The sequence below is a fragment of the Macaca nemestrina genome, chromosome 16, assembly GCF_043159975.1.
Source record: "Macaca nemestrina isolate mMacNem1 chromosome 16, mMacNem.hap1, whole genome shotgun sequence".
NCBI lineage: Eukaryota > Metazoa > Chordata > Mammalia > Primates > Cercopithecidae > Macaca > Macaca nemestrina.
This window is the reverse complement of record NC_092140.1, coordinates 69,429,509-69,447,141: the sequence shown is the minus strand read 5'-3', so window position 1 is coordinate 69,447,141 and position 17,633 is coordinate 69,429,509.

Below are 17,633 nucleotides of genomic sequence, written 5' to 3'. Positions count from 1 at the left end.
CTGTGAGGATCCTCTCTTGGCTGTTTTGGTAAAATTGTTTCATATATAATATACTCTCTTACATGATATTAGTCTTATTCATATATGTTAAAGTACATATCCATACACAATTTAACAAAATGCCTGTAGTCAGGTTTCTGTGTTTGCTCTCCTTGATACATTTGACTATAACATGGAGGGATAATTCTCTGATCATAATCTCACAGACCATTGCCACTGCCAGAAATTTGACAAGATGTTGGCTTGCCACCCTAAACTGACAGACACTTTCCACAACAGTGATGCGTTGATACATCCTGGTTTAAATTTCACAGGTATTCTTAATTGTACTCTCAGCACAACTTAGGGGTCACATAAAATGAAACCTGTTTATGGGATCTGCCTGACCCATCCTAATCTTCTTGCACCATCTTTCAGTTTTCCTCATCAGAGTCCTATTGTCAAAATGATTGCAGCCTTATATAGAAATGATCATGCTAAAATGCATGATGCTGTTAGAAGTTAAAAGGAAAATAGTGTCTCCTGTCATTAGAATCCAACCAGCCCTCTTGCTTTAGTGTGTCTGAGCCATTGATTAATAGTGTCCCAAAATGGATGAACTCAAATTATAGTACCTTTACCTATGCTCTAATGGATTTATTTTTGTCTGTAAAGAAGTTTGCCATCCAAAAGCCTATAAATATCTAAGAGCATGGAATGGGGAAGAGCAATGTCTCAAGATATTTGATCATCCCTCTGTCTATATATAGCTTCAAAGAAATCCCAAACTGGACTAGTTCCTTCAAACTTTTCTCTAGGCCAGCCTATTGCTCTCTATATCTATTGGTCAATAGATCTATTGCTCTATTGGTGATTGCTGGTTTAGTTAACCCAAAGATTTTGATTGGGAAAACCTGCCAATTATCTATGCAGCCATCAAGAAGATAACTCCATGCACTTTATTAGGAGAGCACTTTTGCTTTGGTGAGATGTCACTTCCCATGAACACACGATCAGAAAACTTTCTGTAACCTTAGAAAATATTGATAATAAAACTACTGCCTCCATCACAGCTCAGAAAAAGCCATTGATTCACTGGTTAAGGTTGTAGCAGGCAATCACATCACTTTAGATTGTATATTAGCTGGGCAAAAGGGTGTACGTATGGTGGTAAATACCTCCTGTTGTGTATACATAAAACTTCTCATGAAGTAGAAACTCATCTAAGACAAATTAGAAAAGAAGCCTTTTGGTTATAACAAGTCTCTAAAGAAGAATCTGGATTTACTTTTCTTCATAATATTTTAAATTGGCACCTGGAATAGATTCCCTTTTAAATTCTGGCAGAGAGGCTCTTTTTGATTATCCTCATATGCATTATATTTCTACTCTTCAAATTATTAATGCTGTGCATCCCTTGTTGTTTTACACCTTCCAAGAAAACTAAAAACCTGGTATTCTGAAGAATAGAGATGATTCAACAAATGATAATAGCTGCGTAAATCAATGACTTGACCATAATCCCATTTTTATCACTTTGTGATGTCATTCCAGTTTGGCTTTTGAGCACTCTTAAACTTTGTTGTTGAAATGTCTCCTCTTTTCCTCCAATGTGGAACAGGACCATTTGGGAATGAGCCTTCCTGGCAATAGGGAACACTCAGACTTTGATTATCAATACTTTTAAAAAGAAAGATTTTGTTCATGAGGGGAAAATGAGAAAGAAAACAAACTTTTATCTGAGGAATACAAACATCCTGTAAATTATCAGGCCTGGAGACATGTAGGAATGAGACAGTCATCACGTCTCATTTTCCCTTTTGAGCTAAGTAATCATCCTTGAAACTGCTTACTATTGCTGCAAGTAGATGCAGATTAACCGAACAATGCTACTTGCCACACACCATTGCCCATAGCTTATAGCTCACTCATGTATAGCCAAGCACTAATCAATGTTATTTCTATAAACCAATGAGAATTTCTAACAAACAATTTTGCATCAAGCCACTCGTCTGACTTTTTGTCTTTAAAAACTTATGTGTAAAAAAGGCTAAATGGAGCTCATATCTAAGGTTACTTAGGTCTGAGTCTTCCAGACAACCATTCTTATCATGACTTAAGTGAACTTTTTAAAACTTTATTTTGTGTCTGTTTCTTCATTTGGTTCTACATTTCCTTCCTTCCTTCTTTCCTTCCTTCCTTCTTTCCTTCCTTCCTTCCTTCCTTCCTTCCTTCCTTCCTTCCTTCCTTCCTTCCTTCCTTCCTTGCTTCCTTCCTCCCTCCCTCCCTCACTCCTCCCTTCCTTCCTTCTTTTCATACTTCAATCGTTCTATTTTTTTATTTTATTGCTTACAATATAAACAACTACAAAAATTATTTCTAGCTAAAAAGGCATAAAACAAGCAACTTCTATTGGCCATATCTGGCTCACAAACTAAGTTTCTTGAATCCTAGTCTACACAAAAATAACTTCTTCAGTATGAATATATGTTTAATTAAATTAATGAATGTATACTTTCTTATTTCAAATATTTTTAGCAGGCGTTAGCAAATTTTTAAAAGAAACAGTAGATAGAAAATATTTCAAACTTGTAAGTCCTACAATTATTCAATTGCAATTATTCAATCATGCAATTATTCAATTATGAAATAGACAGAATTGCAACATGCAAGCAGCCAAAGATAACAGGTTAATTGACTGTGGCTGTTTCTGAAAAACACCTTATTTACAAAAACCTGTGGTTGTTTGGACAGAAACATAAAATTAATGTTCATAGCAGCTTTATATATAATAGCCAATAACTGAAAACTTCCCAGATGTTGTTCAATGGGTGAATGGTTAAGCAAACTGCTGTAAATTTATCTTTGGGCTACTACACAGAAATATAAAAGGACATACTGCTGGTACATACAAACTGGGTGAATCTAAAGGGAATTTTGTTTAGTGTCCAAATGTCAGTCTCAAAAGTCCATGTATGATTCAGTTTCTATTGCATTCTTCCAATGACAAAATTATAGGGATGGAGAATATAGTGATAGCCAGGGGCATAGATTTGAAGTTAAAATACTAATATAAGAATAAAATATAGAACTCTAATTATAATAATAGATGATTACAAAACAAAATTCAAATACAGACCTTACCAGTCACCTATGTATTATTGGGAAAATGGTGAAAACAACAACAACAAAAAAGAAATTATGGATTTTTCTTTATGTATTATTTCTGTTTGCAATCTATATTTTTCCACATTTTCTTAAGGCCATGTTTCAGTAATAATTTTTTTAAATGAATCCAGTAAAAAATATCCTATAAACACTTTTGCTACTGAAAATACTTAACTAGTTTTGGGTCAGTATCTGAAAGTTTCTCTATTGCACATGTGATTTAGAAACTACTATGATTTAGGAACTACTGTTTTCTTTGATTCTCTGATGACTTTTGATTTCAATGAGACAAAAATTCTGGAGTGATAAGTGATGTAGACTTATTTTTATCTGACACAAACCTTTTTTTAAAACCTCAAATGAAATAGAAAGTGCTACTTTGGCCAAAGTTTCCAGCTTTGGGGCAAAGATAGAGTTTTCCAGTTGAAAATTTCTGAGCTTCAGAGTAAGAAAACCTACACTGTTCATAGTGGCACAAAATTAACAATCTGTTTTCAATCTGGAGTCAAGTTTCTACAGGTAAAACAAGACATATACTGCATTAAATGGAAATAAATGTTGGCCTTATTTACTCTTTATCCAAAGATATTCCAAAGCAATTTTCTTTTTCCAGTATATAGAATGTAATACATAAGGTTTTTTTCTTTATCATTATTAAGGGATTATTTCATAGAATCAAATTCATCTAGTTTAAATATATAGTTGGATAAAGTTGGTAATTGCATACAATTGCAGGAACAGTACAAAAATCAGGACCTAGGACAGTTCCCACCTCCAAAATATTTTCTACCACTTTGCAACCCCCTCCACCTTTCGCCTGAAAGCCAGGGCAGCCACTACTCTGCTTTATGTAACTAGAATTTTTCATTAGTACAATTTAACAGGAATAAAATTATACATGATTTTAATTATTTTGTTGTGTGATCTAGCCATATATTGCACATTGATATTATGTGTTTTGTTACTTCTCAGTGGTAGAACATATTATGGTAATACCATCAGGTTACCAATTTCACAATTAGGGAATATTTTGCTTCCACTTTTTAATAAATAATGCTGCTAATTGAGAGTGTGTTTGTGTGTATGCACATTTGTATGGGCCTATGTGTTAATTCCTATTGGGTGATGACTTAGGAGTGCAATTGTTGGGTCTTGAGGTACAGTTTAAATTTAGAAAATGGTTCTATACTATTTTCCAAAATGGGTGGACCATTTTTTAATCTCACCAGTGACATATGAGAGATCCAGTTGTTCAAATTCCTTGGAAAACCTTTATATTGTGGGACTTTATAACTTCAGTCATTTTTTAATGGATTGAAAGTAAAATATAATTGTGGATTAATTTTAGTTTTCCTCATGACTAATAATACTAAACATATTTTTGTGCTTATTCACCATTTGTAAGTCGCCTTTTATAAAATAACTATTCCAGGTTGTTTTCTATTATCATATTGGATATAAGACATTATTGTTATAGTATAATACAAAACGGTGATAAATTTACAAAATGTAACTTACATTGAATCGTAATACCCACAGAAGAAAGAGTTAATGGAGAAGAAATATTTGATATAATAATTACCAACAACTTCACAAAATTAGTGACAGACACCACAACACAAATGCAGCTAACAAAAAGCACAATTAATACCTTAAGAATCATATATTGTCACATCATACTGTTACCTTAGAATATCTTAAGATAACTTAAAAAAAATCAAAGAAGCCAGTGTATGGTAGGGAGAAACACCTTACCTACTGAAAAACAAGGGTAAGTATTATAAAGGGTGTCTCATAAGAATCTGTGCAAGCAAGAAAATAGTAGAGCTACAAAGTCTTGAAAGGGAAAAACAAATCACTATTAAACTAGATTTCCATATATAGCAAATTTACCTTTCAAAAGTAGAGGAGAGGGCTGGGTGTGGTGGCTAATGCCTGTAATCACAGAATTTGAGAGGCCGAGACAGTTGGATCACTTGACCTCAGGAGTTTGAGAGCAGCCTGGGCAACATGACGAAACTCCATATCTAAATAAAATAAAAAAATAAAAATAAAATAAAATAAATTTAAAGAAAAGAAAAAGAAACAAAACAAAATTAAATTAAAGGAGAAATGAAGACATTCTTAGTAAAAAATATCTGAGGAAATTAGTAAGATTTTCATCAGACAGAAGAAAAATAATACTGGGCAGAGACTTGAATCTACATAAATAAAGGAAGACTATCAGAAGAGGAAAAAGAAACTAAATAAATATTTTATTTTTTTCACTTTTAATTTATCTAAAAGATAACTGTCCAAAGTAATAATGGTAGCAATGTTAGGTTATTATAGCACATAGTTAAGTGAAATAAATCAAAGTAATGTCACACAAAATGGAAGGAAGAATTGAAAATACTGGATTAAAAGGAATCTGCACTAAACTTACAGCTAAACTGGTTTCAACTAAAAATGAACTAAAATCAGTCAGACATAAATACTTTTAATTCTAGTAACAAAAGTTAAAGATGTAACCATAGCTTATACATTAAAAGATGAGATAAGACATTATATATAAATATATATACACACACATATATATATATATATTTATATTTTAATCATACCAGAGAGGATAGAAAAAGAAGACTCTGGCAATAAATAAAAACAGTTCCTAACATGATAGATTTCAATCCAACTATCTGTATTAATAATAACTTTAAATATGAATAGTCTACATTCACCAATTAAAAGATAAGGACGGACAGAGTGGATTATAAAAAGGCTTAACTAGGCCAGGCCTGGCAGCTCATTCCTGTAGCCCCAGCACATTAGAGCCAAGGTAAGAGAATAGTTTGAAGCCAAGATTTTGAGACCACCCTGGGCAACATAGAGAGACCCATCTCTACAAAAAATAATTTTAAGTAATTAGCCAGATATGATGTTGTATGCATGTAGTCCTAGGTACTCAGGAGGCTGAAGTATGAGGACTCCTTGAGCCCAGGAACTGAAGGCTGCAGTGAGTTATGACTGTACTACTGTACACCAGCCTGGGCAACAGAGCGAGACCCTATCACACAAAAGAAAAAAGTAAAAAAGAAAGAAGCCCCAGTGATACATTGTCTAAAAGAAACCCACTTTAAATATAAAGAATCTAACATAAAAAGATGTACCACTTTAGTGCTAATCAAAACAAAGCTGGAAGAGTCATATTAATTTCATAAAAAGCACACTTCACATAAAAAATTTATCACAGTAAGGAGAGTCATTACATTATGATTAGAGAATCAAATCTCCAATACTACATGACAATCCTAAGCCTGTATGTATCTAACAGCAAAATGTCAAAATATATGAAGCAAAAACAAGTAAAACTGAGCAGAGGAGTAAATAAAACCGCTATGAGTGTTGGAAACCTCAGCAACATTCCCCATCAGTTATTGATAGATCAAGAGGGCAGAAAATCAATAAGAATATAATTTATCTAAACAGCACTGTAAATCAGCTTGATCAAATTGAGATTCATGGAAAATTTCATCCAGCCTCAGGAAGATCTTATTGTTTTCTAGCTTGCATAGAACTTTCTCCAAAATAAACCACATTCTGGCTCATAAAACGTATATTAACAATTTTAAAAGAATAGAAATTATGTAAAGTTTGTTATTAGACTCCTTTTGAATTAAATTAGAAGTATATAATGAAAAATAGTTGAAAATTTCTTTTTTTAATCAACTATTTTTTATTTTAATTTCAACTTATATTCTTCTTACACGGGATTTTTGCCTGAGGTTTAGGGTATATATCCTATTACAAAGTTAGTAAGCATAGTATCAGATAGGTAGCTTTTCAACCCACTTCCCTCCTCTACCTTCTAGTAGTCCACAGTTTCTATTGTTCCCATATTTATGTCCATGTGTACTCAGTGTTTAGCTCCTACTTGTAAGTGAGAACATGTGGGATTTTGTTTTCTGTTCGTTCCTATGCTAAGCAGTGTGTATGCTCAACGTTCAGCTCCTACTTATAAGTGAGAACATTTGGCATTTGTTTTCTGTTCTTTCCTATACTAAGTAGCTTAGGATTATGGTCTCCAGCTCCCTCCATGTTGCTGCAAAGAACGTGATTTCATTCCTTTTTATGACTACACAGTATTCCATGGTGTATATGCAATAGTTTTTCTTTATCCAATTGATGAGCACCTGGGTTGATTCCATGTCTTTGCTATTGTGAATACCACAGCAATAAACACCCATGTGCATGTGTCTTTTTGGTAGAGTGATTCATTTTCCTTAGGGTATACACCCAGGGATGAGTTGATAGGCCAAATGGTACCTGTTTTAAGTTCTTAGAAAAATCCCCAAACTTCTTTTCACATTTTTAAATAATAGCCATTCTGACTGGTGCTAGAATGTATCTCATTGTGGTTTTGATTTATATTTACCTGTTGATTACTGATGCTGGCCATTATTTCATGTTTATTGGCTGCTTATATGTCTCATTTTAAGAAATATCTGTTCAAGTCCTGTGTTCATATTTTAATGGGGTTGTTTTTAGCTTGTTGATATGCTGATATGCTCCCTATGGATTCTGGATATTAGACCTTTGTTGGGTGAACATTGAAATTTAGGCAGAAATTTAAAATTATTGAAAATTAATGAAAATAGGAACAAAACTTACCAAATCTCTGAGATGTAGCCAAAGTAGTCTTAAGAGGAAAGTTTATAGCCCTAAGTGTCTTCATCGATAAGTCAGAAAGGTCTCAAATTAACAATCTAACTTTGCACCTAAATGACATAGAAAAGAAAGAACAAACCAACCCCAAAGCTAGCAGAAGTAAAGAAATAACTAAAATTAGAGAAGCAATTAATAAAATTGAGATGCAAAAATGCATACAAAAGATCAATGAAAGCAGGAGTTTGTTTTTTGAAAAAATAGATGAGATTAACAGACTGCTAACTAGATTAACAAAGAAAAATAAAGAGAAGATCCAAATAAGCACAATCAGCAGCCACAAAGTTGATATTACCACTGACCCACAGAAATACAAAAGCTCCTCAGAGACTACTATGAACAACTCTATGCACACAAATCAGAAAAATCTAGAGAAAATGGATAAATTCCTGGAAAGACACAATCTCCCTAGATCTAATCAAGAATAGATTGAAGTGCTGAATGGAACAATTTAAACTTCTGAAATTGAATCAGTGATAAAGAACCTACCAATTTAAAACGGCCTGAGCCAGATGGATTAACAGTCAAATTTTACCAGATGTACAAAAACTGATACAAATCCTCCTGAAACTATTCTGAAAAATTAAGGAGGAGGAACTCCTTCCTAACTCATTCTATGAAGCTACCATCAGACTGATTCCAAAATCTGACAGAGAAGCAATGGAAAAGAAAAATCCTCAGGCTGATATTTCTCATCAATGTAGACACAAAAATCTTCAACCAAATATTAGCAAACCAAATCCAGCAGCACATCTAAGACAAATTCTTAAATACTTGGAAATGAAACAAAATATTTCCAAATAATAGAAGATGTAAACATAAAAATCTCTAGAGAAATTTTTAAATATTATGAACAAAATGAAGGTGAAAATACAACTTTTTAAAAGTGTAGGGTGTAGTGAAAAGAGTGCTTAGACAAAATTTAAGATATAATGTCTATATTAGAAAAAAAGACAAATCTAAAATTCATAACACAATCTTTCATTAGGAAACTAGAGAAAGGAGAACAAGTTAAGTCTTAAGTAAGCAGAAGAACATAAATAATAAACACTATAGAATAAATAAATAAAATTAAAAACGGGAAAGCAGTAGGGAATTTCAACCAAACCAAAAGCGATTTCTTTCCAAATGGGTAAGTTTCTACCCAGGATAGCAAATATGCAAAGAGAAAATACACAAAGGATGAACTTCAGAAATGAGACACTACTTACAGAAATTAAAAGGATAAGAATTAATATTACAAACAACTCTGTATGTATTTGGTAAATTAAATGAAAATAAACAATAAATCACAAGACAAAAATTACCAAACTCACACAAGGAGATAAAGATAATTTAAATAGTGTGATATCTATTAAAGAAATTTAATCAGTAATTAATACCTTTCCAAAACAATTAAACATTAGTTTGTTATATTTTCACAGGTTAATTTTACCAATCTTTTCAGGAGGAGATGATTCCAAATCTCCACAATCTCATTCAACAAGTAAAAATAGATGGACTATGGGCATGGTAGTTCACGCTTGTTATCCCAGCACTTTGGAAGGCCATGGTGGGAGAATCGCTTGAGCCCAGGAGTATGAGAGCAGCCTAGACATTGTAGGGAGACCTTTACTCCACAAAGTATAGAAAAATTAGCTGGACTTGGTGGCATGTGACTGTGATCCCAGCTACTCAGGAGACTGAGGTGAGAAGATTGATTAACCTAGGATTAAGTCTGCAGTGAGCTGTGACCACACCACTGCACTCCAGTCTGAGAGACAGAGGGAGACCTTGTCTCCAAACAAAAACAGAAACATATGAAACACTTCGATAAAGGCACCTTTATCTCTATACCAAAATCATATAAAGACGTCACTAAAAAGGAAAACTGTTGACTAATATCTTTCATGAACACAGACACAAACATCCTCAACAAAATTTTAGTCAAACACAGCAATAAATTAAAGTAATTATAAACCTTGGCCAAGTGAGATTTATTCCTGTGTTGTATAATACTGGAATAGTCTCTCAAATACAAAAAGTGGTTCAACATTTGAAGAATAATCAAACTAATCCACCACATCAACAGACTAAGAAGAAAATATATGTGTTCATAAGAATTGATGTAGGAAAGTATTTGACAAAATTCAAAAATCATTCATGAAAACACTTCTCAGAAACCCAGGCATCAAAGAGATCTTTCTCAGTTTGATTTAAAAAGAAATCTATAAAGAAGCCCTTCAGCTGCCAGTAAACTTAAAGACACTCATTACATTCTTCATACTACTGAAAAGATAAGAATGTCTTCTCTCACAAGTCCTATTAAATATCATAATCAAATTCCTAACCAGCAAAATTAGAAAGTCCTAGAACAAATAAGTTATTCAAAGTTACAAGATACAAGGGTGATACATGGATGTTACTCGTTCGCCTACAAAGTAGCAGTAAACCACCAGAATTTTTAATTTAAAATATTTATAGTCACACCCCCAAACCAAAATACTCATGCATTTTGACTACGACAAACAGACTGACTACCAAAAAATGTTGACTACAAAGATAAGTCAACTGATATTTGACAATATATCAAAGAGAAAACAATAAAAGATAACCTTTTCAATCCAAAGTGCTAGAACCATACCAATTGTGCAAAAAAATTAACATACATTTAATTTAACAGAGACATTACATATTACACAAAACATTACTCAAAAGTAATCATAGACCTAAATGCTAACCATAATGCTATGAAATTGCTGAAGATAACAAAAAAAAGTTACATGAACTTGGATTTGGTAACGAATTTTTATATACAACACCAAAATAATGTTCATTAAAGAAAAGAAAAGACTCTATCAAAATTAAGTCTAACTTAATTAAATGAATGACTTTCTCACTGAAAGTCATTGTGAATGGAATAAAAATATTAATCACAGACTGGGAGAAAATATTTGCAAAATATGTATCTGATATAAGACTAGTATCCAAACTATACAAATACCCTTAAAACTCAATAATAAAAGCAAAACAGATTTTTTTTAAAAAAAAAACAACTATTTGAATGGGCACCTCACCAAAAATTACATATAGATGACCAATTAGCCTACGTAAAAATATTCAAATTATTTGGCTTTAAGGAATTAAATACTAAAACAGCAATGAGTTACAACTACACACATTTTGCAATGGCTAAAATGGAAAACAAATCATAACAAATACAAACGATGCATACTGAGAATGGAGAGCCTCAGGAAGTCTCATCAGTTGCTGGTAGGAATGAAAACTGGTAAATCCACTTGGGAAGGCAGTTTGGCAGTTTACTACAAAAATGAAACAATCTTACCATATGATCTACTAATTTCTGAATTTGTACACTGATTTAAAAATTCATAGCAACAACAAAAAAACTTGCATGTGAATGGTTTTAGTAGCTTTATTAACAGTTGTCAATAAATGACTTATGCCATTTATTTATGAAAATATGCTTCAACTGGGGAGCAAACAAACTGCGGTATTTCTGTACAATGAAATGTTATTCAGTGATAAAATAAAATATCAAATGATGAAAATACATAGATAAATCTTAGATTTTTATTGCTCATGTAAAAGAAAAGCTAGACTAATAAAGATGAATACTCTATGATTCCAATTATGTGTCATTATGGAAACCTACAGAGATGGTAAACAAATCAGTGATTGCCAGGAACCTGGGTGGTAAGAATTGATAGATGAAGCACAGGAGATATTTTAGGGCACTGATGCTATTCTATATTACACTGTAATGGTGAATATAAGAGGTGAAGTATTTGTCAAAGCCTATGGAACTTTATAGAACAGAAATTAAACCTCATTATATATAATTTTAAAAAGATATGTAGGAGGACAGAGATTTCCTGAGTGGAATACAAATGTGACACAGAATCTAAATACATTACAAATATATAAAACAACCTCACTGAAAGGTGGAGGAATAAGGGAATAATGAGTAATTTTGGAAATAGGTGAGGTCTATAAGAGTAAAGGCAAAAGAAACTATACTTAATACTGTACTGCAGTATTAAGTCATTCCCATGATGGTATGAGGGTACATGTTAACCATTCTGAAACTATTATACATGTGTACTTTACCTGAAAATTTACATAAACTGACAGCATATTTTTAGAACCAGGTTTCTCATTGTTAGACTGGGAATTTATGAATAAACAAGGGGAGGAAGCTAGAAAAATCCATGGGGTAATGGATTCAAGTTTGAGACATCAGTATGAGTTTATGTTCCATTTACTTTAGATACAGTTGCTTACACATGGAAATGTTTAGAAATATGTGTACTCATACACATTTCTTGTTGCTATGTCAGCTAGCAGAACCTACTTGCATCCCAGAAGCAACAAGCACACCTAGATTGCAATTCTTGGTTTCTAACATATCTTGCCAATAAAAGAATCCATGGCTTGTTGGAGAAGCGACTAAGATTCAGGGGGGTTGCGAATATACAAAATGAGCACAAAACATCTTGTATTGCCAGATAGGATGAAAACACTGATGAAAAAGCAGAAAAAGAAAAAGAAAATCCAGGATAGTAGAAATATATCTAAGGAATATAGAAAGCAACTGAAATTGCTCCCATTTGACCAAGCTGCAATAATTTAGCAACAAAATGAATAAGGTATTATGGAATCATAATGCAAAGTATTAAAAAACAATGAATCCATACTGATGCAAATAAATGGTTAAATAAATAAATAAATCTCTCATAAAAACACAGATAATACATGTCGATATTTCACCTTTAAGGAGGGGCTCATAACTTCTCTTCATTAAGTGTGGGCCATGTACAATGATTTAACTCAGAATACAAGTTTAAAGTTTCACTCATATTGTGGCTTATAATAGTACTTCATCTTTTTATGGTACAAAAATATTCTACTGTATGGTTATGTCACATTTTATTTATTCATTCATCAGTTGATGACCATTTCTGTTGTTTCTGTCTTTAAGCTATTATGACTGATGCTACTATATACATTTTCATGTGGACATAGTTTTCAACAGATTTCTAGTTTATTTTCTTCATTTCAATCTCTTTGTTGTACTTCTTTTGATAACTAATTACATTATAGACTGTATATTTTTATTATATAAATGATGTATATATTAACAGACTGACCACAATACAGTAAACTTTTTAATATATTGGGCGATATTTTAAAATACAATTTATATCATGGCATATGCAACCTTTGTATTGTACTGAATGCATAAAATGTGATACATAGTTGCCTTACCTATGTTAGTAAGAGCTGAAAAACCCCAGATATAATTGATTAGATATCTATATGCAAATGAGATTCATAAATTTTAAGGCAGATATTTTGGAACTATCTGTCATATCTACTTCCTTCTAGTGTTATCCTAATTATAAGTATTTAAAATGAAGATTTTGTATCATATGATTCATATCCCTATCAGGAATGTTAATTTCCTTCTTCGTGATTCTGACATATGTGCTATACAGTTCAGGATGATACTGATGAAAATGTTAAAAATGTATAAGTTGCCCTTTCCCTTCTTTTTAAATTAAATAACACCACTCTAATGTAATAATGCCTAGAGCCAAAAGAATTCAATTTAAACCTGTAGCAGTCCTCAAATTCCTATAAATAACAACACACATTATTAATTAACAAAACGGTCCAATTAACATTGATGCCTAAAAATCAAATAAAGCTGTGTCTTAAATCTTTAGAAAGTAGGATGTTTTGACACCCTATGGACTACAAATTCCAGGAAATAAATTTAAAGGCAGAATTTTTAAGGTTTCTTCACGTTTCTTAGTCATTCCTGTCACTTTTATATACTCCCAGAAGCTAGTGCTTCCTTATTATAAACTTCACATACTTCCCCAGTCAGTGTAGCTGAATGATTATACGACCACAGATATGATACATGAAAATCAGTTTATTTTATAACACAAAAAGCTGCTTAAAAATCTATATCAATATTGAATACAAATTTGAGTTGAAGATAACTATAGTGTAATTTAGATCAAAGACATTTTGATTTAAAATGAGTTAAAATATTTTAAACGATCTTCTCATTTGTTATATAGTTCATTGCTTCTTAATAGGCAACACATGCCAGAATGTTCTCTACTGTTGCTGTAGTTTTACCAAATGTAATTTTTAGTAAATTTGTTTAGGCAAAAAAATAATTGCTGTTACGTTGGGTGCCTTCCTTTCCTTAAACTGGGGCTCTTCTTCCTCTATTGCTATACTGGCCATGAATTATCAGTTAGCTACTTTAATTCACTAATTCATCCATTTATTTATCTACAGCACATATGAAACATTTGTTAGGTAGCAGACACTGAGTTTTGTTAAACCATTTTTTTTAATCACGGAAAATGAAGGCTCATAACACTGACTGAAGTCCTTGATGCATCCTAGAAGCCTCTCCTGTTAACTGTTTTTAAATAATTTTAAAGTAAATATGGAGTAAAAACTACTACATAAAGTATTTTATGAATTTTAGGATATAGAAATAACAAAACTAAAATATTCAAGAGAAAAAATATATGACACTTTTCACAAATAACCAAGATAATGTTCACTGGCTAACATGCTCAAACCTAGTACTTGATCTCCTCTCCTTTTCTATTTTTTTCTTCTCTTCTCAAATAAAACATTTATATTTTTTCAATAATAACTTTCTCAACCATACCATTGATTTTTTAACAGAATGCTTGATAAATCAAATGCCTATCTGCGGCTCACTTATTTTTGTGACAGCCATTGTATAATTAGGAAAAAAAGGAGTAAAATTTCTCAAAAACTATTGGATAACAGGAATGTATGTAAAATTATGGCACATTAATACAGTACATAAATTCTATTAAGCTATGTGGGCCCCCCCAAAAAAAGATATGCCCGTATCCTAATTCCTGGAACCTATGAATATTAATTTCTGTGGTAAAGGGTGATTTTAGCGTAATGGCAAAGGTATGTGATCCATCAAGAATTTTGGAAGGAAGTGCTTACACTGGATCATCCAAGTAAACCCTAAATCCAAGGACCAACAACTTTACAACAGTGAGGCAGAGGGAAATTTTACAGAAGAGAACACAAGGTAATGGAACAACAGAGGTAGAGATTGAAGTGATGCAGCTACATGTCAAGAAACGTTTTGTGCCATCAGAAGGTGAGAGGCAAAGAATGAGTTCTCCCACAGAAACCTCTGATAGAGAATGGTCCTGCCAGATTTTGGCCTCTAGAACTGTAAGATAACCTTCTACTATTTTAAGTCAGCGAGTTTGTGGTAATTTGTTTACGCAGCCTCAGGTGTGTAATAATTACATACATATATATGATTACACACGCACAAACACAATAGTCACCGATACTCAGAGGCATGTACAAGAAAAGACTGGCTTCCACTGAATTGTTTAGACTTCAACTCAGTTGCAACCTCTCCTATCTGCATCCTTTCACCCTCTTTATATTTCCTGGTTTACTAATACACATGTCAGTTATCACCTTTGAATATCACTTATTCTATTTATTTGTTTCTCTTTTTTGTTTGTACATTTTGTTTCTCACCAAGAGAAAGTAAGCATCATGCTGGCAACAAGCGTATCTTTGACACAGAGATTGTTAAATAAATGCTTAGTAAATAAAATAAATGAGGCTTAAAACCTGGTATTGGTTTTTCTGAAGACAAACATATGAAGATATATTCTTAATATACCCATTATATTAATTCGAATCATGTATTTTAGGAACACATACTAAAATGACTATGTATTGTTAAACTACCCCTTCCTGCCAAAAAGTACTTCTTTCTCACATTTTTTCTTCTCTTTGCAAGGATCTATTTTTACCTACTTAGGCTGAAAATTCCTATTGTCCTTGATCTACTTTCCTCTCTCAAGTCATCTATTATCAAATCCATTACCAAGCTCTAATAAAGTCATCTAAAACATCAATATATATAGTATAATTCTCTTTTGAAAAAAGACAAGTCAAATAATCCTCAATATATGGACACAAGTGTCTTTATATCTTTACTTATATAGAAATAATAGAATATAAAGTTATACACTAGGTTGTCAAAAATTGATTACCTTGAGGATATGAGACTGTCGAGTGTATATCTGTGTGTGTGAGTGTTTGAGGAAGAAACCAGGAAGAAAATTTACTTTGCAACTCTACATTCCATGTTAAATTTTAATTGTTAAAATATGCATGAATTCCTTTTATAATTTTAAAATCAAATGAAGAAAATTTAAAGATACAATCTTTTGAATTTTTTAAAGTCTTGTTTTCATTTGTTACTACCATTTTAATTCAGTATAGATTTCCCTCATCCTTGAACTAATATATTTTATTTTCTATCCTTCAGTATCGTATCATTTTAGTCCACCCTACAGACTTCCTAGATTTGTCATTATATAACTCAATTTTAAAATTTATATTCACTCTATGGCCTACAAAATTATTAACAAAGATGAACATAATACCCATAATATTATAAATGAAACCCTAAATATTCCAACTTACTATTACATTGTTTTACTTTCCTTTATGGAAAAACTAAACTCTGTGTCCAAAATAAAACTTGGAAATTTGTTTTTCCAATCAAGGTTGTATCTCCTATGCAGTCTCTAGTAATGGATACATCACTATTTTTAACCATATGTAATTATCTAAGTCGACATAACTTTTCTGATACTAAAACAAAATTATATCTCTATCTTTAAAAATATATGATTTTAAAATATTCAAGATATGTGTAACCTTGCCTTTTTAAAATAAGTAGTAATATTTGACTTTCAACAGTGGATTGATCAACCAGGCAGAAAATATTGAACTTGAACCACACTTTAGACTAAATAGACTTAACACATATATTAGAATATTTAATCTAATAGCAGTAGAATACACATTCTTCTGTAATGCACATGAAATATTCTCCAACATAGTCCATATATTAGGCTACACAACAAGTCTTAACATATTTAAGAAGACTGGAATCATATCACACATTGTTTTCAACCACAATGTTATCAAACTAGAAATTAATAACAGGAGAAATTTTGGAAAATTAACAACTATGTGGAAATTAAACAGTATTATCCAAACTACTAACGGGTCAAAGAAGAAATCAAAAGAGAAATAAAATATATTTTGAGACAAATGACAATGAAAACAAAATATGCCAACACCTGTAAGATATAGAAAAAGCAATTTTAAGAGGGAAATTTACAGCAATACCCTTTAAAAACTTAAAAAGGAAGAAAGATCTCAAGTAGCCCAATATCACACATTCAAGAACTTAACAAAGTGAAACAAAGTAAAGCCAAAGTTAGCAGAAGGAGGGAAAAAACAAAGATCAGATCAGAAACAAATAAAAAATAGAAAAACTGTAGGAAAAAAAAATCAATAAAACTGACATTGTTTTTCTAAACAAAATGACAAATTATAAGCCAGACTAAGTAAAACTGAGAGAAGACTAAAACAAATAAAATATAAAATGTAAGTGGAGACATTGTAATGGATGCCTAAGAAATAAAAATGATCATAAGCGACTATCACAAACAATTAAAATACAACAAATTGAATAAACTAGATAAAGTTAATAAATTCTTAGAAAAATACAAACTCATTGAGATTGCCTCAGGGAGAAATAGAAAGCCTGACGAGACCAACAACAAACAGAGATTGCACTGGTCATTAGAAACCTCTCAACATAAAAAAGCCCATGACCAGATGCTTTTCCCTCTAAATTTCACCAAACATTCAGA